This window comes from Mustela nivalis (assembly GCF_964662115.1).
Source record: "Mustela nivalis genome assembly, chromosome: 1".
NCBI lineage: Eukaryota > Metazoa > Chordata > Mammalia > Carnivora > Mustelidae > Mustela > Mustela nivalis.
This window is the reverse complement of record NC_139020.1, coordinates 60386036-60410345: the sequence shown is the minus strand read 5'-3', so window position 1 is coordinate 60410345 and position 24310 is coordinate 60386036. Positions and strand designations below refer to the sequence as shown.

The window sequence follows — 24310 nt, the reverse complement described above, 5'->3', positions numbered from 1 at the left end:
CCTTTTGTATATTGACCTCACCCTGACTTCTTCATGCTTTTCCTATACTATTGTACCTTTACAATTATTTCTTGCCTTGCTGCTTAAAAATTATATTTACTTTTGCAAGATTTTTAAAATTCTCTTTGGAACAACACCAGATAGACAAATGTCATGCACATTAATTTCTGAAATATTACCAGTGATAATTTGTCTCACACAAAGGTGACCCTGCTCAGCATTTGGAAATAGGAGTAGTACAGGCCAATATAATTGTAGGCTGAAAATCATTGCTTTTGGAATCTCTTATTTCATTAAAAAACTTGCCCTGATTTTTAGAACCGTTCACAAAAGAATTAACATGTAAAGTAGGAGAAATTCAAATGCTAACATGAAGTTAGCATCTCTACTAAATGGGAATTTTAGCAGTAATCTTTGGTACATTAAGGAAGTAGAGTCCTATCCTTTGGGCTTTGATTAGATTTTTATATCATGGGGACATTTATTTTAAATTTTGTCATTTGATCTATGTTCAACTTATAACCTTAATTTTTTTCATGTTTTGGAAAATTTATATCCCCCTCAATTTTTAATGCCTGCATTGCATAATGTTTGTCACAGACCACAATACCTATCCCAGTGGAACTGTTATACTATCTTAATTCAGAAGTAATACTATTGATTAAGTAATACTTACAGCTTCCAAACTTCAAGGCATTTTTTCAGCTACCATTCTCCCTAGCCTCACTGTGAGCTTCCTGTGTGGTATCATTCATCTGAGGTCTTATTAAAATGTAAATAAATTATACCCAGCGCACTTCCTCTATTTGCCCAGCTTGTTACCGTATCGAAACAACTGTCTTAATGAAACACATATTGATATATTGTGTATTTCCATGCTAAACCAAAGTGAGAAGGAACTTATGTGAATATATAATAGAACTCACTTTGTAACAGTTTTTGTTAAAGCGTTTTATGAATTGGAGATAATCTGAGCCATGGGAGATGATGTAATTCTACATGACAGAGCTCACAGATAGAATTGGATTAGACTCTTGAGATATATGCTTTCGGGTATTTATAGTGCTTTACCTTTATAAGCATAACTAACTTGCAGTTTTCCTTACTAATATTATAGTATTGTGGTAAATATGGTAAAAATAAAAATAAACAACTTTGTTATCTAAAGTAATTTCTTTTTGGTCTCTGTATACACTATTTGACTTTTTTTTTTTTTTTTTAAGATTTTATTTGTTTATTTGACAGAGAGAGACAGAGAGGTCACAAGTAGGCAGATAGAGAGAGGGAGAAGCAGGCTCCCCGCCAAGGAGAGAGCCCGATGTGGGGCTCGATCCCAGGACCCTGGGATCATGACCTGGGCCGAAGGCAGAGGCTTAACCCACTGAGCCACCCAGGCGCCCCGACACTATTTGACTTTTTGACATAAAATTTACCATCTTATTTTTGTTTTCCATTGGTTAAGGAAGCTATTTCTAACATCTGCATTATGGAGTAGAAATGATCTAACACTTGTGTAATGTCATACTATGTTATGTATAAAAGATAATCTTCATAGGACATGATCGGATAAAAGCTAACTCATGTAATAGTAAGCAACAAGAATGAATAATAATAAGCATGAGTAATAATAGTAGACCTATGAAATACAATGGTACTTGGTTAATTGCTCAATTAGTTTGTAGAAAATAACTATTACTGCTTGAGTACATACCAAATAGGGGGAATAGGAGGCAACTGAGTGATGTGCTAAAGAAAAAGAAGAAGCGAAACTGAGATTAAAATTTGTCATGTTTGATGAAATGTTGACATGCCAGTAGTAATTGATCGTCTCTGTGATCAGACTTTCTGGTGTTTGTAATTTTTTTCTTATACTTTCCTTTTTTTTCCCTTTTTCCAATGAGCATGTATTAATTTTGTAGCCAGAAAAAGTTAATGTAAAAATGTGTTATGTATTTTATGTTATCCCCATTTGCAAATAATTCATTGAATGAACTATATAAAGTCTCCCAGGGAGAGTGGAAGCCACGAGCTAAATTTAAAGGCAAAGTATTCCATTACACAAATAATCCATTGTCTCAGAGCTTATTAAGTTTTGTTATCACTTTCTCATTGTTTGAAAATTCCAAACTGAAGACTATTTAATTAAGGAAATAGTAATAATATGAGTAACATTATGTTCTGTACCCACTTTTTCACTCCACTTAGGAAGAAAAGCTTCACTAAAGTGAAAATATGATCTGATATATGTTGTTGTCATCTATGGAGAAAGACAGTGTTAGAAGCATCCTTTTTCTCCTGTTCTGTTTCAAAATCAGTTTCCCTGAGAACTGTATATATAATTAACATCTTGTTTAGCCCAAGTCATGGGGACTCAAGTTCACGTGGTGAGGGCATTACTAGGAGGCTTACCTGAATATTCATGTGACATGCAGCAGCTATAGAGCCAGCTAAATATTAATGGAATAGAAATATTGTTAGAAATTCTATAGAAGTATATTATACTGGGCTTCTTACTTACATAGAGGGTTAGTACAATTTAGAAAAATGTGACCTCTTTCAGAACCTTTGTACAAATTATAAAAAAATTTGCTCCAACAGATGTATCTTGGGCCAGGGAGCATGGCTTCTAGAGTGGAGCACACCTCTAGATTGGGTGCCCTTGTACAGGGCAAAGCCTGCACACTCAGTCTTAGCTGCCCTGTGTTATATGCTTTATTAATGATTTGAAAATAGTTGCTGTTGCTCTATAGGTTCCAAATTGTTCTTCTCTTGCACAGAAAGCCAAGAATCACCTTCAGGTGACTTAGCAAAAAGATGCTTATCTAAGGTTTAAGTTAGTCTGGGACCCTGATGATACAAATCTATTACTTTGCTTCAGATACCTGATTTGAATAGCATTGAGGGTAGAAGGAAATGAAATAAAGTTACCACAAAGCATAGATGAGTTTATCAAGTCTGGCTCCTGAATGATCTAGGTTGCATTTTGAAATTGCTTCTAAAATTTGGGGGTATATTCTTATAACTTCAGATGGCTTGATATACAAAAGGGTAGATTAAAAGAGATACAGATGGACAGCTCCTTGTTCTGAAAAGAAAGAAATGTGGTTTAAAAGGATACATAGGTACGTGTTATAAATGTGTGTGTGTATGTGTGTGTGTGTGTGAAGGTAAATAAAATATAAAGTATATGATACAAATTGAAAACTGAAAACATATGGGAAAAACATAAGAATTAGACCTATATATTTTTTTAAAAATCCTGTGAAGAGTTTTATATACATTTACAAATATATAAATATGTAACATATGTTTTGAAGAAATACATTGCTGATACTCGGACTAGAAAGAACTACCTTCCTTTCATACTCTTCAGTATATAAAGGGGTCACCATGAATACCATGATCAGTATTCACTTTTATGAGAAACCAAGAATATTTTATAGGTATACCTCTATTATAGCTCTCAATATAGATTGATAACGTCTCAGTGATGTGCAATTTGGTATTCTCAGTCTTATAAGGTACAGACCAGATAGATGACACTACATTCTGATATAGCTTGAAGAAAGATTTTAGAATATATCTAGATCTAACCTCCAATGGAAGAGCTGCAATTTTTATAGATAATATTTTTCTAAGTTATGCCTGTAACTGTTAGTAGACAACAGTGAATTCTAGATTGTATCACTGGAACAACAGCTGTTTTTGTTAGTTAATAGCAGAAACAATACTCAAGTTCGGGGTTGGGTTGAAATTCTATTATAGAAATTGCAAAGTCTCTCAAAAACACACAGTCAAAAAAATGTCCACCCACTTTACCTGAGAAATTAGCTTGAGAAGTGTCATTTCATAGGACCAAAAAAATCTTAAACATTTTGTTTTTATTCTGCTCTAATATATGGACAAGTGGGAGATGGAGGCTCCAATTTCTTCTTTGCTACAGCTTAAATATTACATATTGCAATTCTCATATTACAAGGTAAGGGAATTTTATCACATACTACATCACCAGAGTTTCTTGTGTCCTTAAGCAATTTATGTGATGTTCCATGCTTTATTTTATGATTAGATTCTTTGTTTTCCAAATAGAAGTGCTAATATTTGCTGTTACAAGTTCTTGGGTTAAAGGTGAATTATTACGACATTTTCATGAGATGAAGTTTGGTGAATACTTTGATTTTTTCAACACTTTGTAAATGTAAGGGATTAATGTCGATCCAAAAACATCAGTAAGATATTCAAAGTTAATGCATCATACATTCTAAATTTCTATTGCACAAAGTTTGCTGATTTTCCCTTTCCTTTCAGTCTCTATGAAAAAAAAGTTTTGAAAATCCTAGGAGCAGATACTACATGTTTATCTCATTTTATGTGATGAGTGATTTTGTAAATCTATTCATAATTTAAATGCTCTAGGAGAATCTATTCTCAAGGGAATTTTATTGTGGATCATTATGTAAAGCAAAAATCATTTTTAAGGGCGCCTGGGTGGCTCAGTGGGTTAAGCCGCTGCCTTCGGCTCAGGTCATGATCTCAGAGTCCTGGGATCGAGTCCCGCATCGGGCTCTCTGCTCAGCGGAGAGCCTGCTTTCCTCTCTCTCTCTGCCTGCCTCTCTATCTACTTGTGATTTCTCTCTGTCAAATAAATAAAAAAAAAAAAAAAAAAAAAAAAAAAGAATTTACTTTAAAAAAAAAAAAAATCATTTTTAAGGTGCATATTACTCCCTATTTCAATATGGGAACTTTCTGATTTACAAGAGTTATTTAAGTGCCCAGAGAAACATATCCTTTTATTATGTTCCTAAGGAGATATAGCCTGGGCATACCACAAAACTGTGAGGGAGTAAATTGCAAAAACTAACTTGATTCACTTAAGTATTTGAACCTGTTTAGAGAGATTGCTTAGCTACTGTTTGGTATGAGATTAAGTCTAGATGGTTTGGGATGAGTTTATTCTAGCTCCGTCCAGCTCCAAATTTTCTAGCAACTATGAACCACGAAATGCTAGCTCTTTTCATTGTGTGGTTTCTCTAAGCTCTGTAAAGTCATGCAGAATTCTTAATCTCCTAAGGGTGAAGTATTTCACCCTCATACTCATTCTCCATCCACCTCCCAGTTCTCATGATTGGTAGAAATTCCTAACCTATAGAATTTTTAGACTTTTTAGAGGTATAGTGGAACAGGCAGTTGAAGATTTCCTATTCACATGTAACCATCATGGAAACTTCCATTCAATGGCAGTTTGGACCTCCCCCACCCACCCATACACACACCCCTGCAACTGGCTTCCAAATCTTGCATTACAAGAAATAGAATTAGGCAATGGTTATTTGCTGAAGGAATATCATAAGTTTTTTATGCTCACTATATAAAAGAGATCATAAATTATACCACCCAAACTTGATACTTCTGAGGGTAGAAGGGGACATGCTAGAGGTTAAGCAACAGGCATAAATGAGATCTGGTGTTTTAGCTGGGACTACCTCCACGGCTTACCCTTTCCCAAACTCCATTGGCACAATAGACCTACCCGGCCAGGCCAAACCATGAAAACTCACAGCTTCCTGCTGAAATAGGCTGACTTGATGATGGAATAGAACATGAAAAACCACATGTCTCTAGGTGTCACAAACAGCAGCAATCTCAGTGGCAAATAAACAGGGAAGATAAACATTACAACTAGCCTGAAGTTGTAATTCAGATAGAGGCAGGCAGTAGACTGGCCAATTGCCAGAACTTTAACAGGGAGAATTGGAAAAGGAGACTGCTATAGTAGGCATTGAAAAGCACATATCCCTGGTAGTTTGGAAGTCTGCACATACTCCAGGAAAGACCAGAGAGGGTCCAAGTTATCTACATGCCCAAGGCTAACCCTAAGACCTTGTGCAAAGTGGAGAAAAGAGTGATTCCAGTGAAAAGTAAGAGCCAAGGAAAACATGTAAAGTGCCTGAACTTTGAATGCATTTCCAACCCATACACATATATCAGCAAAGGAGTTAGCTTATTGCCCTCAAGGTGTTTGAGTACAACTCCAGATCAATCATTAGATGTTAACTGCAAACTGTGCTGACACAGAGGCAATTATTTAACTAAAAAATAAAATTAGGAATTATAAAAACTGACCAGAGATATCAGTAGCTACACAGCATGAAGGAGATAGACCCCACAGAATTAGATTGGTAAATCACCAAACAAATTAGTAGTAATAACAGCAGCTATCTCCTGGAGGGAAAAATCAGGAGCCAGAGTTGCTATAATGTATTGTATAAAGTGTCAACTTGCAAGGAAAAAATCCATAAGACATGTAAAGAAATAGGAGTATGACCGATAGAAAAGCAGTCAGTGGAAACTGTCTCTAGGTTGGATGAGGAAGAGCAGATGTCAAAGACTTGAAAGTAGCTATTATAAATATATTCAAATAACTAAAGGAAACTATGTTAAATAATTAAATAAACTATTAATACAATTTTAAAATAAAGAGAATCAATATAAAGATAGAAATTATTTTTTAAAGATTTTATTTATTTATTTGACAGAGATCACAAGCAGGCAGAGAGAGAGGAAGGGAAGCAGGCTCCCTGTGTAGTAGAGGGACAGGACTCCATTCCAGGACCCTGGGACCATAACCCGAGCCGAAGGCAGAGGCTTTAACCCAAGAAACAAATTCTGGAGTTCAAAACACAATAACTAAAATGAAAAATATTCTAGAGGGACTCGAGCAAATTTGAGATGGTAAAACAAAGAATCAGTGAACTTGAAGTAAATCAATAGAAATTACCTAATCTCAAAAACAAAACAAAAAAAAAAAGAAGAAATAGAGCTTCAGAGGGGCGCCTGGGTGGCTCAGTGGGTTAAGCCGCTGCCTTCAGCTCAGGTCATGATCTCAGGGTCCTGGGATCGAGTACCGCATCGGGCTCTCTGCTCAGCAGGGAACCTGCTTCCCTCTCTCTCTCTGCCTGCCTCTCCGACTACTTGTGATTTCTCTCTGTCAAATAAATAAATAAAATCTTTAAAAAAAAAAAAAAAAGAAATAGAGCTTCAGAGATCTGAAATACCATCAAGCATACTAACATGTGAATAACAGAAAAGGAGATAAGAATAAAATGAAAGGATGGAAAAAAGATATTTGAAGTAATAATAGCCCCAAACTTGCCAAATACGATGAATAACATTAATCCACACATCTGAGAAGCTCAACAAATTCCAGGTATGAAAAATGCAAAAGGATCCATTCATAGACACATTCTAGTCAAACTTTGAAAGACAAAGAAAATGATAAATTCTTGAAAGCACCAAGAGGAAAAAAGACTCATTCAATATAGGAAACAACATTCTGATTAACATTTGACTTCTTATCAGAAACTTAAAAGTCAAGTCAAAAGGCAGAGGATCAACCTATTCAAAGTGCTGAAGAAAAAAGATTTTTAAAGTGATCATCAAGAATTTTTATTTTTAGCAAAACTGTTCTTCAAAAATGAAAATGAAATATTATATTAATTAATTTATATATTCATTTATATTCATAAACAAAGTCTGAAGCGGCTTGTTGCTAGCAGACCTGCCTTCCAAGAAATACTAAAGGAAATCGTTTAGATTGAAAGGAAATGACAACAGTAACTAAAATCCACCCAAGCAAATAATTTGCACTTATAATATTATTACATAGATAAATATAGATATGGTATAAATATATAACAAAATTCAATTCAAGAAAAAGGAAGAAAATAATAAAGATTAAGCCAGAAATCAATGAAATAGAAAACAATAAAATGGTAGAGAAAAATCAATGAAAACAAAAGCTGATTCTTTGCACAGACCAATAAAATTGACAGATGTGTAGATAGAATGACCAAGGAAAAAGTAGAGAAGATAACAGATTACCAAAATAAGGAATAAAAGTGGGACATCACTACCAACTCCATAGAAATTAAAAAGATTAAAAGTCAATACTATGAATCAATAAATTCCTAAGACAACTTACTAAAATTATCTAATTACTGGAAATGCGCAAATTACTGAAACTGATTCAAGAAGAAATAGAGAATCTGAATAGATCTATAATAGCAAAGAGATGGAATTTTTGATTAAGTCATCCCACAAAGAAACCTCTAGATGCAGAAATCTTCACTGCATCCTATCCATTATTTAAAGAAAAACAATACCAGTATTTCACAAACTCTTTCAGAAAATAGGAGAAGGAACATTTTTTTAAGATCATTCTATGACAATAATATTATACTGAGACCAAAGCCAGACAAACGTATTTAAGAAATCATTATCCCTCATGATATAGACACCAAAGTCCTCAACAAAATATTCACAAATCAAATATAGCAACCCGAGCAAGTAGGATTTATCCTAAGGATGCAAATTTGGTAAACATTAATTAATTAATTAATGCAATATACCATATTAGTACAATAAAGGAAAGAACCCTGTGACTATTGCAGTAGGTACACAAAAAGCGTTTGAGAAAATTCACCATCTTTGACAATAACTTTCAACAAACTAGAACTAGAAGAGGACTTCTGTAACCTGATAAAGAGCATCTATGCAAGATCTACAACTAACATCATACTTAATGATGAAAGACTAGCTGGTTTAACCCTGAGTTTGGGAATAAGGCATGGTTGTCAGATCTCACCTCTTCTATTCAGCGTTATACCAGGGTGTCTGTCCAGAAAGATGAAAATAAATAAATAAATATAAAGAAAAAGAGAGGAAAGAAAGCAAGAAAAGGAAAGAAAAAATAGACGGAAAAGAAAGAAATCAAAGGCATTTAGATTAGAAGGTAAAAAGTTATCACTTTTTGTTTTCAGAAAATAAGTTATGTAGAAAGGCTGAAGGAATGCATTCATACACACAAATAAATGACTTCAGCAAGTTTTCAAATTTTATTTTGTAATTATACAAAAATTATATAATATTATAATACCAAATATGTGTTATTTTATAATTATATGAATTTTAATTTTATTTCTATATACTAACAGTGAACAATGAAATTTAAAAAAAATTCTACTCACAATAGCATCAAAAAGAATAAAGGCATTTTTGTAGAAACTGACAAGTTGATTATAAGAAAATGCAAAGAATCCAGAACAGTGAAAATAATTCTGGAAAGGAAAACAAAATTAGATGAACTATACCTCTAATTTTAAGGAAGAGTATAGTACTATCATATAAATCAATGGAATGAAATTGTAAATTCAGAAAATTAACCTTTATGTTTTTGGTCAATTGATTTTGACAAAGGTTCCAAAGCAATTTGATAGGGTAAGAAATAGTTTTTTGTTGTTGTTCTCAGTAAATAATATTAGAACAATTGGTGCTAGGACTATATGAAATATAAATGAATATTCGTGGTGCTAGAGCTATATGAAAAAAATAACTTTCTAGCCTTATGTCAAACCATACATAAAGATTAATTCAAAATGGATCATGGACCTAAATGTAAGAGCTAAAACTTAAGACTTCTGTAAGGAAACACGAGAAGAATCTTCATAACCTTGAGCTACACAGGGTTCTTAGATATGGCACCATGATACAAAAATTAAAAACATAATGATTTGTATTTTAATAAAATTTAAAACCTTAATACTCTAAGAGATACCACTAAAGAAATAAAAAGTGGGAGAAAATTTGCAAGAGTTTTTGTTTGTTTTGTTTTATTTAATTTTAGACAGAGACAGATTATGAGGGTGATCAGGAGGAGGGGCAGAGAAAGAAGAAGAGGGAGAGAAGCAGATTCCCCACTGAGCAGGGAGCCCAACGTGGGCCTTGACCTCATGACCTTGAGATCGTGACTTGAGCTGAAAACAAGAGTCAGTCGCTTAACTAACTGTGCCACTCAGGTGCCCCTGCAAGATTTATTATTTGCAAATATATATCTGATAAAGGGTCTTTGTCCTCATAATACATAAAGTATTATTCAATAACAAAAAGACACCCAATTAAAAATTGGGCAAAATTTTTGAATAAATATTTTACCAAAGAAGATATAAGAATCACTAATAAGAATGTGAAAAGATGCTCAATATCATCAATCCTTTAAAAAATTATGTTAAAACCACAGAGAGATACTGCTTTATGCTAACTATAGTGAATACAATAAAAGTACACATGCAATAACAAGTATTAGTGAGGATGCTGAGAAATTGGAACCCTCATACATTGCTGGTTGAAATTTAAAATGGTACAGCCACTTTAGAAAATAGCTTAGCAGTTCTTAAAAGTTAAAATAAACTAGGGCACCTGGGTGGCACAGTTGGCTAAGCCTCTAACTCTTGGTTTTAGCTCAGGTAGTGAGATCGAGCCCCTTATTGGGCTCTGCACTCTGTGTGGAGTCTGCTTGGGATTTTCACTCCCTCTGCTCCTGCCTCTCTCTCTCTCTCTCAAAATAAATAAATAAATCTTTGAAAAATATTTTTTAAAAAAGTTAAAATAAACTTACCATGATTTATGACCCAGAAATTTCATTTCTAGATATCTACTCAAGAGAAGTAAGAACATGTGTCCACACATGGACTTGTATATATGTCAGTGTTCAGAACAGAATTATTCATAATAGTCAAAAAATAAAAACAATGCATATGTTCATCAACTAATAAGTGGATAAACAAAATGTGGTACATCCACACAGTGGAAGACCATTTGTCCATAAAAGGGAACAGAGTACTACTATATACCACAACATAGATGAATCTGAAAAACATCATGATAAGCCACATGCATACACCACATATTGTATGATTGCTTTTATATGAAATGTCAAGAAAAAGTAAATGTTTAGAGACAGAAAGCTGATGAGTTATTGTCTGGGACTGGGATAAGAGTGGGTTGACTACCGAAGGACATGAAAGATCTTTCTCGGGTGACAAAAATGTTCTAAAACTGGTGATGATCACTCTAATTTTTTTTTTTAAGATTTTATTTATTTATTTGACAGACAAGAGATCACACCTAGGCAGAGAGGCAGGCAGAGAGAGAGGGAGGGGGAAGCAGGCTCCCTGCTGAGCAGAGAGCCTAATGCTGGGTTCTATCCCAGGACTCTGGGATCATGACCTGAACCGAAGGCAGAGGCTTTAACCCACTGAGCCACCCAGGCACCACTGATCACTCTAAATTTATTTAAAATTCTTAAGTTGTACATGTAAAAGGGTGAATTTCATGTTATGTAAATTATACCTTAATAGACTGTTAAAAGGGAAATTATGCTAATTTAAACTAAGAAGAGAAAACCCTGGCAGACACTCCCTTAACCAAATGACCAAGATTAACGTCCCCAGTGATAAGTATATCAAGCAAGCCCTGATATGGTGTTACAAGAAGAGCTCTTCATTCATTTTCATTCTTTGCTAAAACTATAATCCCAATCTAATAATGAATAACATCAGATGAATCCAAATTATTATTTAGATTAGTACAAAAAATATCTGACCACTACTCTTAAAAACTATCAGCATCATAAAAAACAAGAAAAGACTGAGAAATTGTCACAAATCAGAAAAGAGTTAGGAGAAATGGCAACTAAACACAATGTGGTACCCTAGAATAAAGAGTGAAGGTATTAGCAGAAAAACTGGTAACATCTATATAAAGTATGTAGTTAATAGTATTGTATCAATGTTCATTTCTTCCTTTGACAAATTTACCATCATTCCATAAGATGTTAATGTTTGGTAGTGAAAAAAATACAGGAATTCTCTTTACTAACTTTACAACTTTCAATAAATGTGAAATTGTCCCAAAATAAAAAGTAATTTTTTAAAAAATGAGGGATTTATCAGTTAAAAGAATTATGATTTAAATGTAATGTGTGGATCTTACTTAGATCCTGATTCATACTAACCAGCTATAAAAATGAACAAAGAACAAAAAGAATTCAAAAGTCAATCATTTGACCCAAGATATTTAATAATATTAAATAATTGGTATTATTTTTGATGTGGGAGATGATACTATGATTTTCAGAGGCCAATACTTTTTAGTATTACATACTAACATATTTGTGGGTAGAATGATAGAGCTGGAATTATGTTTGAAATGAGCTAGTGGAAGAGAAAGTGGGTGACTGTAGATTTAAAAAAAAGATGGCCTGTGGATGATAAGTACCTGGGAGCTCATTTACTCTGCTTTCTACTCTTGTACTTGTTTTAGATTTTCCATAGTAAATTTTTTTAAGTGAAAAAAAATGACTAAAAGAAATAATTAAAATATTATGATTTCACTCTACACTGACCACAGACAGGGCTTGTCTCTTAAAAATCATCTGAGCAATATCAGAATGAACAAATTATAAGAGAAGTGAGGGAACTCTCAAAAACAATCTGGGCAAGATAAAATCGATGCTGAATAGTTGGGAGAACATTAAGAGAAATGCCTAAATTACCATAGACTTCCTAAACTAGAATGCTTTGTTGTTCTTTTCTTGAAGTTTTGTGACCTGGGGATATCTAAAACTCCTATGCATGTGAGGATTTAAAAAAAAAAAAAGTAGAGTGTGGACTGTAGCAGCCCTATGTTACTAGTCAGTGTTACGATCTATAGTTCCTCACCCCCCTTCAGTTTTCTTTATTGTCTGGGGCTTTGTTTTTTGGACTTGTGAGTTACAAGATAGGTTACTGTAATATAATGCATTTGCCACTTCTCTGGAAAGCCATTCAGAATCTCTAACTAGTGCAGAATGTACAACTCTTTTGCTAAAGGGTCTCTGCCAAGAGAAGCATTCTTCCGGGCTTTGTAATTTGCATTGATTACTGACTGAGCTGTTTCCCAGTGCATCACTGGGTGTTGAGTGTAATCTATAAAGCCTTACATAGTTTTGTCCTGATTAAAGAAGTCTGACACTGGTGGTTAATTATAATAATGACCAAGATTGATCCGGGTGACTTTAAAAAAATTTTAACAGATTTTGGGACCTGAAATGTCAAGAGCAAGTTATTCTTATTGATCACACACACTCTGGAAATCTACTGTTTTAAAGGTGGGTACAGTGTACCGTACTGAACTCGTAAAAAACAGGAAGTTGAAAAGTAGAGAGAATTGCCAAAAATGTTCTAGCCCTGACTTTGTGCTCCCTAATCTAATCCGACATGCCTTGAAAATATTTCACTTCCTTGATGACCATTTTTCCAGTTTCTATCCAATACTGACCCCCACTACATAGTGACAGAGTTAATGATTATCTCATGAGGCAGATATGAATAGGAACAGTATTCATATCAAAGACAACTGGTCCCACTTCCAGGTCCATCTTTGGGCCAAGATATGTAGTCGCCAACAGTGAGTTGGCGACTGTATTTTTTGAGTCCTGGCGCAAAGTAAGATCCATCTGTTTTGCCCAGCCGTTTGCCTGAGTGCCACAAAATGGTCCTGTTATTAGTCTTATTTGTGGTCCTATTTGAGGTTAGGGGATAATATAAATAAACTTCAGTCCTCCTTGTGATGAATGTAGCATGGGAATTAAAAGTGGTGGTGTTGGTAGTGGTAAGTGATGTTGCGTCTCTATTTTCTCAATTGCTCTGTTTTCTTTGGATTGAGAAACAGACATTTAAGAATGAGTTTGTCATCTGGAAGGATAGTTGTGACCAAGTTTCCCTCAACAGGATACAAGATGTTATTTTTGAGCTTCATTACCCTCACCAAGGGGAAAAAGAGAGAGGGAAAAAAATAAGGAAGAAAGCGAAAGTAAAGAAGAAACATGCAGGAAAAAGAAGTGAGGAGAAAGGTCAAAGAGGATGAGGGATACATGACGAGACAAGAAGAACGTAACAGAGCAGACTGCCTGTTCATAGAAATTACTTGATTATTTTGAATGGATAGTTCCGTTAACTCAACATCTGGTGAATTGAGGGAAAGAAAATCCGACTGATCAAACTGAACTTCTAGTTGTCAGTTAAATAGTTTATATATAAATATGCAGCCTAGTTTCCATCCCATTTCCCTGTATGAACTAGATAGTGAATCAGTTTTTCACTAACCATATTTGAGCGGTGAGTAGAACAATACCAATCGGTGATTCAGATTTATGTAGAGGTGGGCAGTTTTTGTATTTCTGACTTGTTTATTGGGGATTATTGTTATCCATATAATTTCTGAGCATGAGTTATTTTTGTCAGTTTCATTTATGAATGTTTTGTTACCTTATAAGGAAATATGTGCACTCCCCTCCTCTCATTCAGTTGTCCCTGGTGACGCCTCCATAATTTCTGTCTTTACACTGGTGCATTTTTAGTCTAATTCAAGCATGTGAGAAGCAGGGGAAAAGTTTAGTTAGTCAATGTCAGTGATTTTTTTTCTGATCCATTCATGGATGGATTTAGTGAATCTGTACCAGTTTGCATTTAAAATCTATATATATCGAATAGACACAATACCTAAAATATTCTTCCCTACACTAGAAGGGAAAAAGAAAATAGAATTCATAAGTCAGATGAGATGCATTTTCTAATAATAGATGCAATTTCAAGGGTGATTTATGATCATGCTCTCATATATGGAGATATTAAAATATTACCTTACATTCATGTGAAGGTGGACATAAACACACCACATTTAGTGCTACAAATATATTTAAAAAATGTACTACTGTGTTGTGAAGTAAAAGAAAGATAATTGTATTATCTTCATTTTACACGAGAAAGCTATATTTTTCTAAATCCTGTAGTGTCAGTTATCTAAAGCTAAAAATAGGGATGACTTAATCTAGTCTGTTTTTTTTTAAACTGTTATCTTATTTAGAGATGGTGCTGTATGAAGAAAGAAGGGATTGAAAAAATAGTGTGACATTTTAAGCCCAAATATTTATGACATAGTTGGAGATTTTAATGCCTGGACTCTTAATTTGAAGATTAAAAATACATATTAAAAAATGTGGTTCAGTTATTTAAAACCACGGAACCAATTCAAATCCTGATGGTCTTCTCATGCTGCTTCACACCGCAGCGGCAGCAACTGATAAGATGTATGTAGATATGATGTGGTATCCGGCATGCTAAGCCCACCATACATTGCAATGGGCATTCTGTATTGCTAAATACGTTCATTTACCTCTGCTTCACCATCTGCCCCACCACCAATGCAGCCACTTGAAAGTAGTAGATCTAACATTTTTTTTTTTCCAGTTCTATTTGAAGTCATAATTTCCCTTCAACATGTATATTCAGATAATAGATTTTATTCTTTATTATCTAAAATTAACATTTTATGTAATCTTTAGGCTGTGAAATTGTTGTTGAGGAGTTTTTAAAAATCAGATAGAATTTAGCTGAAATTCAGAGCCACTGAGCTTCTAGTCATATCATTATGAAGTCCTAAACAGGGAGGCATATTTTGTTTTTCAGAATTGCTTTTTTTTTTTCCTCTTTAGATCCTTTTCTTTTCATTAAAAAACTACTCTGGGAAGAGGGTTTTTTTTTTTTTCCTTAACAGAAAAAAAAAAAAAAGCCACGCTTGACTGATAATGCATTGCTTTGGATGGTGAAACATTATGAAAGTTTAATTTTTAATTAAATCTGAAATACCAATTATAACTGAAAGAGATTTTAACCTGTTTCTTTTCAGACTGCCTGAAGTTACATTTAGAGACTGAAATCACTGCACCTTAAAAACAAAAGACTGAGCTGCACTGCATTCCTGTAAGTGAAAGCTTCCTGTACCTTCTTCCTCTGTGATTTTGTGACCAACCCAAGAAAAGACAAAAACATTGGTAACATAGTAACCAGGCATGAGTAAAAATTTGAATATCCCTGAAGAAATATATGTTTAAATGATTTCCTTCTATAAAAAAAGAAAATTTGTTGGGCTCAATGTTCAGTATGTCTTTTTTATTCAACCTAAATTGTGAATCTTTTTTTTTTTTTTTTTTTTGCCTGGTTTGAATTGCATTAGGGAGGGTGTCACCCACTGTGCATCCGCACAGTGACATACACCGTGACAGGAGGGATTCTCACATTTTTTGTTCAAGTCTCATTGAAGGTAATGGATTTCTTATGGAATCAAAGTAGATTCCTGTTTCCTTTGTGATGTCATTAGAAATTTTTAGCCTTTAGTGTCAATGGAAATGGAGAGAAAAAAGTTCATGATGACATCACAAGATTCTGTTGCCTTGAGGACTTTGGGCAAAACTAAGTAAAATGCATAATTCCCTTGTGTGCGTGTGTTCCCCATTCTGCTATGAAGCAGTCAAAATAGCACATCTTATGTCTTCCCGTGAGCTACAAGGCTGTCTCTCAGAGCCCCATTGTTCCATAAATGCATGTCAGAGTCTACCACAGTCTGGTCTACCCTTATTTAGCTGCTGTTTTGTCAATGTACTTGGAAGAACAATTAACACTTGGGATTTCAATGTCTGAATAACAGGCAGTGAATAGAACCCGAGCATATAAAAGATTCAGACGCCCAGGGTAAGAAAACAGAAGCTTATAGTTGGTGGGGGAAAAAAGAAAAGCATTTTAATGCTGCACTCAAAGGTTGTGAAATACTATGAGAAAAGTCAATCTTTTTTATTTTTTAATTTTAGATTAAAATGTATGTTTGGGTAATGAAATCCAGAAGGTTATGATGTCTTCCTAAGTTTTGCAGTTTAATGTGTTGCAAGGTCTTTCCTTAGAGAGTCTTAAAACACTGAAATAACACCCATCTTTTTGAGTCATTGTTGGAAGGCCAAATGCAGGGTCTACTGTGTCGTGGTTTTCAGAGTGCCACCGTGTCTGTCCCACAGAGTGCATTAAAGGTGATTCACTTTCTTCCATTTTCACTTTGATTCACTGTACTCTTTCATTATTGGCTATAGTGCTTATGTGTTGACTGCAGATAGTCCAGAAATTAAGCGTCTCTACGTATGGTCTGAATTTCTGCTAGGTCCATTTTTTGGTGGGAGGAGAGAGATGATGCATGGACAGAGCAAAATCACCTCACCATCAGTGTATCTGATAAATGGAAAGGGAGCTTATTCATGGTGCTCACTGAGTACAGTGCTTGACTGGTATGAGGGAATAAATGACGTTTATTGTTGCTTTTGTCATAACTACAACAGTTCAAAGGTCTCCAAAAGCAGGGTCTGTTTCTTACTCATTTTTTTTTTATTAAAGATTTTATTTGCTTATTTGACAGACAGAGATCACAAATAGGCAGAGAGGCAGGCAGAGAGAGAGGAGGAAGAAGGCTCCCCGCTGAGCAGAGAGCTTGATGCTGGGGCTCCATCCCAGGACCCTGAGATCATGACCTGAGCTGAAGGCAGAGGCTTTAATCCACTGAGCCACCCAGACGCCCATCTGACTTGTTTTTTTAATCTCCAGTGCTTAGCATAATAAAAGTAATGAAGAGATGGTTACTGTTATTAATACAATTACAAAATGTGTTAATAAACTTTAGGATTTATTTTGTCAGAGAATATATATTGTGAAGAGGGGTTGGATAAAGTTCTTGACAGTCAGAAAGACAATTTTATTTTATTTTTTTAAATTAAAAAAAATTTTTTTTTTATTTAATTGACACAGAGATCACAATAGGCAGAGAGGCAGGCAGAGAGAGTGGGGGAAGCGGACTCCTTGCTGAGCAGAGAGCCCGGTGCAGACCTCAATCCCAGGACCCTGAGATCATGGCCTGAGCTGAAGGCAGAGGCTTAACCCACTGAGCTACCCAGGCTCCCCAGAAAGACAATTTTAAAGGAATTTGTCAAAGCAAACCAACTGTCCAGCATATCACATTAGGCGTCCATCTCTTAGTATTTCTCCTAATTGACTTTACACTTCTTTTTCATCACCGTGATGAGGAGGGCCTAGTCATATCATATCCTTTTTTCCGTGAAATCATCTCCAATAGTTTTCCATTTAATTTGCATGTCTTAGATCCCATACTTTGGAGTTGTCTCCAGAGATAAATCTACCTGACTCCAGGATGGGCTCTTCACCTGTTGGTTTAATTGCCATGCAGTGAATTGTGCTTGAAGGAAAGAGGCACATAGAGGCATGTGGTATGATAGGTATCTGGGCAGTTAACCTGGGGAAGTCATCATTAGAAGCTTCAACAGGCGCATAAAAAACCACGACCAGTTTCTCAGTTTCTCAGCATAATAGGACCACAATATTCTTCAGAACTCAAAATGATTTGACCCCTTCTGACCCCTTCAACATTTAGCTTCCTGGTGATTTTTTGTTTTGCTTTGTTGTTTGTTTGTTCTTTGCATAAAGTTCTCTGCCCTCCCCCACCAATTTTAATTTATTTCCAAAAGGGGTACCTTCATTTTTATTAAATCAGCTACAGCTGATGCAAATTAAAGCTTTCATAAAACGTGGCCTCTGAGGCAAAACTAAAATGATAAAATTTAGGCTTAGTGAATTGTACTGTTATCATGTTGAATAACATTTAAGGATATCAAAGAACTTTATAAACACATTTCATATTTTTTAAGATTACAAAATTGAGGTGAAAGGATTTAAGGGTAGAGCTTCATCAAACATTATAGTACAAAAGCTGTAAGAAGCAGAAGTCCTGGGCGCCTGGGTGGCTCAGTGGGTTAAGCCGCTGCCTTTGGCTCAGGTCATGATCTCAGGGACCTGGGATCAAGCCCCACATCGGGCTCTCTGCTCAGCAGGGAGCCTGCTTCCCTTCCTCTCTCTCTGCCTGCCTCTCTGCCTACTTGTGATCTCTCGCTGTCAAATAAGTAAATAAAATCTTAAAAAAAAAAAAGAAGCAGAAGTCCTAATAATCTTAATTTTGAAATAACTATATTGAGGCCCAGGGGAAGGTATGCAAGTTACCCAAGCCATAATGACCACCAATGCAGATCATCCTTTAGTCATCTAGGCTTGAGAATAGACCTGAATTTAGACTCTGGGGCTTTGGTCTTTACTCTGTGGGAAAGGTCTGAGCAGTGTTTGAGCAGTGTTTTCTGAGGAACAAATTGCCTTAGGCTTATTTTATGAGACCCATGGAACTATAGTCTCCTCCACAGACTAGCCCAAAATTAATACATAAGGAGTATTCTGGAAATATTCATTGTTATCTTAAAAAGGTTGTTGTTGTTGTTGTTGCTGTTTTCATTTTTAATGTACATTTTGATATCATGCCTCTTGTTGTGTAATGAGTTACACAGAAGCAAATTTATTTGGTTGACTTAATATTCTTTATGACAATTTACAAAGTAGACAGAAGACCATTAAAAACTTCAGTAGTTTAATTGTGCTTACAGGCACGATAAAACCAGTAATCTGAACAGAGCCATTGTGACATGGAATTCAGACTTCCCAAGAGTGTGCATCACGCATGGTGTCAGAATGTCACTGTTGCCAGAGGTCATTTCTGTCAGAGAAAAGTTTTTAGTGTCTGAAAAAAAAATGAAATAAACTTTAATAATTTAAAATGAATTACTTGCCCTAGTAATTTATTTCAGGTTGCCTTTATTGGATTCTGTCATTTAGCAATCCGAGGAGACCAGCGTAGGAACTTTTCTATTATTTTACCCAGAGCTAACTCCTGGATATATCTTAGTTACTTCCTCAAATTTATTTTATACCCTCGCAACCTTCCCATCCCCACTGTGAAGAAGGTCAAGTTTCTATGTACAAAATATTAGTGGTTATGTCTTTGTGCCCAGATGAGGAGATGGTGTTCTGCCTTTAAAAATTCCATGGAAGCTTTAGCATATAGAGAAGAAAGAATTGAAGCATGAGGATGCCAGCGCCGGGACTTGGATGTAGGTGCCCAACAAGATTATCTCCTCAGAACTTTTTTCTCTTTAACAATAAATTAAAACTTATTCTGTGCCTCTTATAAACAATCTTTTTACCAGGGTAAATAATGCATACTTCCTGTCATCAAGGAGTTCATAATCTGTTTGGGCAATAAATACAGTTAAAGACAGTTATGTTGAATGGGTACAGCAGAGTAAGCAAATATTTATCATTTCCTTTGGACCATCAAAAAATGATCTGATACTTAACAGTAGCCCAATTAGAGGAATTAATGAAAATGAAAGTTGAGGGAACAGTGAATAGTAATGGTGTGATCTGAGGATAGGTTGCTAGTTGGAGCCAGTGTTTTCCAAAGTGTGGGTTGAGAACCATTCATAGGTCATGGAATCAGTTGAAAGGATCACAGTCAATATGCTTTTAATGAAATAGTATCAAAGGGAGAAATTCATAAAAAGAGTGTGTTACATATTTTTAAGATAATGGATTGCAAAATAAATATATTTCTTACTGGGAATTGTGCCACCAAAATATGAAAGCATATATCAAGAAGATTGGTCTTTTAAATACTCACATAATCCCAACTCAGGGATAATATCATTTTCTCCCTCTTTGTGGAGGGATTAAGCAGTTTGCCCCAGGTCATAGAACAGGTGAATGTAAAAGATAGAATATTAATAGGTGTGTCACTCCATATACGTACCTTTCCCATCATCTGACACAGCTTTCCAAGGTTGTATGACTTCAGTTATTACACAACTGATAACTCACACATTTATATCTCTAGTCCTGATATCTCTCCCAAATTCCAGTCTTGTATTTCTAATGTTCTTATTTAAATCTTCAAATAGCTATCACACTGTTTTTTTCCAAGTCAGTACATCAAAATTGAATTTATCCTCCTAGTGAAAATTAATCATCCCCCTTTTGACAATACTAATTTTTTTCATCTCAATTGTCCAGGTGATCCCAACTCAAAATATATCATTCTTGCTTTCCCCCCGCCCCTCAGGTGTCCAAGTGGCCAGGTATTGTTCATTCTCCTTCCTTGGTACCTTTGTCTTAGGTTTTCATGTCCACTTGCTTGCAATAATCTCCTAATTGAGGAAGACGGGGGGGAAGGGAGACCAGTTCATCCTAAACACTGCTGCCTCATTGGGTTTCCTGAAGCAGGAGTCCTAAGATTATATCACTTTGTTCAGACAAAACTTTAGTAATTCTAGATTAATTACCGATTTCTAGCCTGTGTTTATGACCATCTAAAATCTAATTCTAACCAAATTTCTGACTTATTCTTATGGTTTGATATACCAAACACTCAGGCCAAATTTCCTCACCACCACCACCAGCCTCCCTTATTAATATTGTTCCTGCCATCTGGAATTCCGTTATTCTGTTTTTACATATGTAAATCTAACCCATCCTTCCAGGTCTATTTTAAATGCTATTAATTCCATGAAACCTTCCCTCTTTGACCCACCCAGAAATAATCCATGCTCCCCTGCTTACCAAACCCACTTCTTACCTGTACTGGCTCTGCTGACAATTTGATTTTGGACTTCTATCCTTCAAAATTGTGAGAGAATATATTTCTGTTAAGTCAACAAGTTTTTAGTAATTTGTCACAATAGGCTGTGAAACTAATGTAGCATTTGTCTACACTTTTTTTGAGACTTGAATTACTTTCTATATTTTTAATGATATTTATGTGTAGACTTTATCTCTTTACTAGATAATAAATTCTTTGGGAATAGAGTCCATATTTAACTAACATTTCTAAACTCTACAAAACTTACCACAGTAGAATCACTAATTCATTACCCATCCATGGTTAATCTGGGGAATATAGAAATGGTCTGTCAGGCTCGCATGGAACTTACAGTGTCCTAAGGGAATCAGACATTAAATAAGTAAACAAATAATTACAAAATTACAAATTATAGTCCATGAAAAGAGCTAATAGATATGCAAGACAGTAATGCATGGGGAAAATCTATTATACTATCCACTGAGTAGTGAGGAAAAATTATCATAGAAAGTGTAATTTAAGTTGATAGGAAGAATCAGGCAAGTGAAGAATTTGGGGTGGGGATAGGATCATGTAAGGAAGAGAAAGCTCCAGACCAAAATAGCATGGACAGTGCTCTGAGGCAAAGACAAGCTTTGTGTATTCAAGGAAATAAAATGATTCCAGAGTGGCTAGAGGAAAGTAAACAAAGGAGGGGACTAATTGGAAGTGATGTCAGAGGAGTAGCAGGGTGATGAATTGGATTTTATTTTGAATCATTGGAAAAACACATAATAGATGTGTGTGTGTGTGTGTGTGTGTGTGTGTAATATTATATATATATATATATATATATATATATATATATATTAATTGAATAGAAAAAGATGAAAATAATTCAAAGTTAAATAATATATACCAGCTCAGAGCAACTACACATTTACTTTAAATCTTTGCCAAAGGTTCACTTCTAAGTTTGAGGGCGGTTTGGATTTCTGAAACTGAGGTCTAATAGTTCACAACATATTTCCCATCTACATAAACCAAAGCAGATTCCCAACAACCTTCTAAGATAAGGTCAAGTTAATTTTATTTCCTTTCTAGTTAATAATTATTAAGATTATGTTGTTGGTTAATGAATCTCTTATTTTTGTTTATTTTTAAGTGCTCATTGCTCAATGTAGGAATGAATACCAAAAATGTGTTTTACTCCTAGGATGTATTTTTAACATATTAAACCTTGATCTGATTTTTAATTGAGGTGTATTTTATCATGTGCAATGACCAGGGGCCTGGAGGCACAGAAAGCCTCCAAATGAATCATCATTATCCTCATTATTACTCTCTTCATTATTACTGAATTTCAGGATTAAAAACAATGCAGATTAATTTAAAGTATGATGCATTAATATCATGGAATTACCACTAAGTCAGAAAGGAGATATTGGTTTGTTTGCAAAATGATAGAAATTATCCCCTTTCGTCAAAGAAAAAAAGAGAGAAGAAAAAAGGAAAAAGAAATACAGTAGAGGGAATGTAAAAATTAAACCATAGAGAAGTAGGTTAAACTCTAAAGATATGAAGATTTATCTGCTATAACTCAGTAAAAACACACTAGAATCATAAAATATTATAGCAACAGGGAAACTTAGGAATTATTTATTCCAGCCTCCTCGTTTTAGAGATGAACAAAATTCAGGCCTAGAATTCTTATTTCAGACATACAGTTAAATAGTTAATGTCAGGGCTGGAACTATAACCCTAATTCTTAGGAGGTAGATTAACACGAGACCAGCTAATCAGTGATCAACACCCCTACCATAAACCTTGCAAGGTCTTGAGTAGAAAAAAGAATATTAAGTACAGGAGATAAGTCTACAGACAAGCTTTAATTAATAAAAATCTGAACAATATGTATTACTCACAATCTGTTTACTTAATGTACCAGATGCTTTGTGAAAGTTGTCTTTAATCCTTGCTACCACACTCAGCAACCACTCTGCAAAGTAGGAATCGTTTCCATTTTATAATGAGAATACTGAGCTCCAGATAGATTAAGTAACATCCAAGATTGCAAAGCCAGTAAGTGAATTTGTATTGATGCCAGGCCTAACTGATTCAAACTCTGTACTATCTGCTGCTTGGTGTTTTATCTATTGCATTTTGTTATCGCCTTAGCTCATGTGGTCACATAGGTCATTAGTTCTATAATAGTCCAAACTTTTGAAATAAAAGTTAGGAAGAAAAGGAAGATTTAGCAGGTGCCCTCTCTGCATAAAGTTCTTCTCATTTAATTCTGTCAACAGTACCTCAAGATCAATGTTCTAATCCTCAGTTTAATGAGATGAAATTGTCCCACATATCTTCGTAAAAGCCTGAGCCAGAATTCTAACACACATCTTTCTGATCCCAGGCGTTGTTTCCATTGTTCCATCAACCTCCAAGTCTGCTCTTCTCATGGATGTTGGTTAGTCTTCTATGGTCCTCATACTCAGATCCTTATCTGGCAAAGGAGAATTGTAATGTAGCTCTCATCGACTTCCCAAGAAGTAAGAGAGTGTGTTGAGAAGGTGCTTTTATAATTAAGTTATATTACCTTATCTGGAAATAAATATAATGCCCCATCTATGTTTCTTTCTTTGAGAAATGAGGAACTAGGAAGATAGGTCAAATCTGTGACATTACTCTTTCATCTCTACGTTATCTTGATTCACTCTGTGTCTGTGCCCAAGACCCCAATCATATCACAGATAACGGTACTACTAGCCTATATCATACTTGAATACACCTTTGAAAAGTAAAAGAGGTAAAATTACTGTATTTATGAGGCCAATACGAAGGAAGAAGTTTTACATTTTCCTTCTCAAAACTAACGTATTTGAAGACTTAGAAGCCTGATTAGAGATACAGGTCAATGAAAGAGCTCATTGTTAACTTCTTCTAGGAAAAGTGCAAAACTGAAAATCCAAACATACTTATTGTTAGATTGTTTTCTAATGACCAGTGAGGACTACATGAGAAGTGGACTCTTGATAAAAGCAAGAGAGAGAGAGGGAGAGGGAGGGAGGACAAGTTGGGAGGGTAGGCGGGAAGGGGAAAAAGGGGAGGA

The 24310-nt window shown here is 35.0% G+C and overlaps 1 long non-coding RNA gene across 12 annotated transcripts in view; it reads left to right on the top strand.

Annotated features, from left to right (window-relative positions):
* Positions 1 to 24310, top strand: part of LOC309870423 — a 497103-nt gene that overhangs the window by 308064 nt on the left and 164729 nt on the right. For all 12 annotated transcript variants that reach the window (XR_014314572.1, XR_014314573.1, XR_014314574.1 and 9 more), the window contains one exon: positions 15565 to 15638. This is a non-coding gene — a long non-coding RNA (uncharacterized lncRNA). The remainder of the gene's footprint in view (positions 1 to 15564; positions 15639 to 24310) is intronic.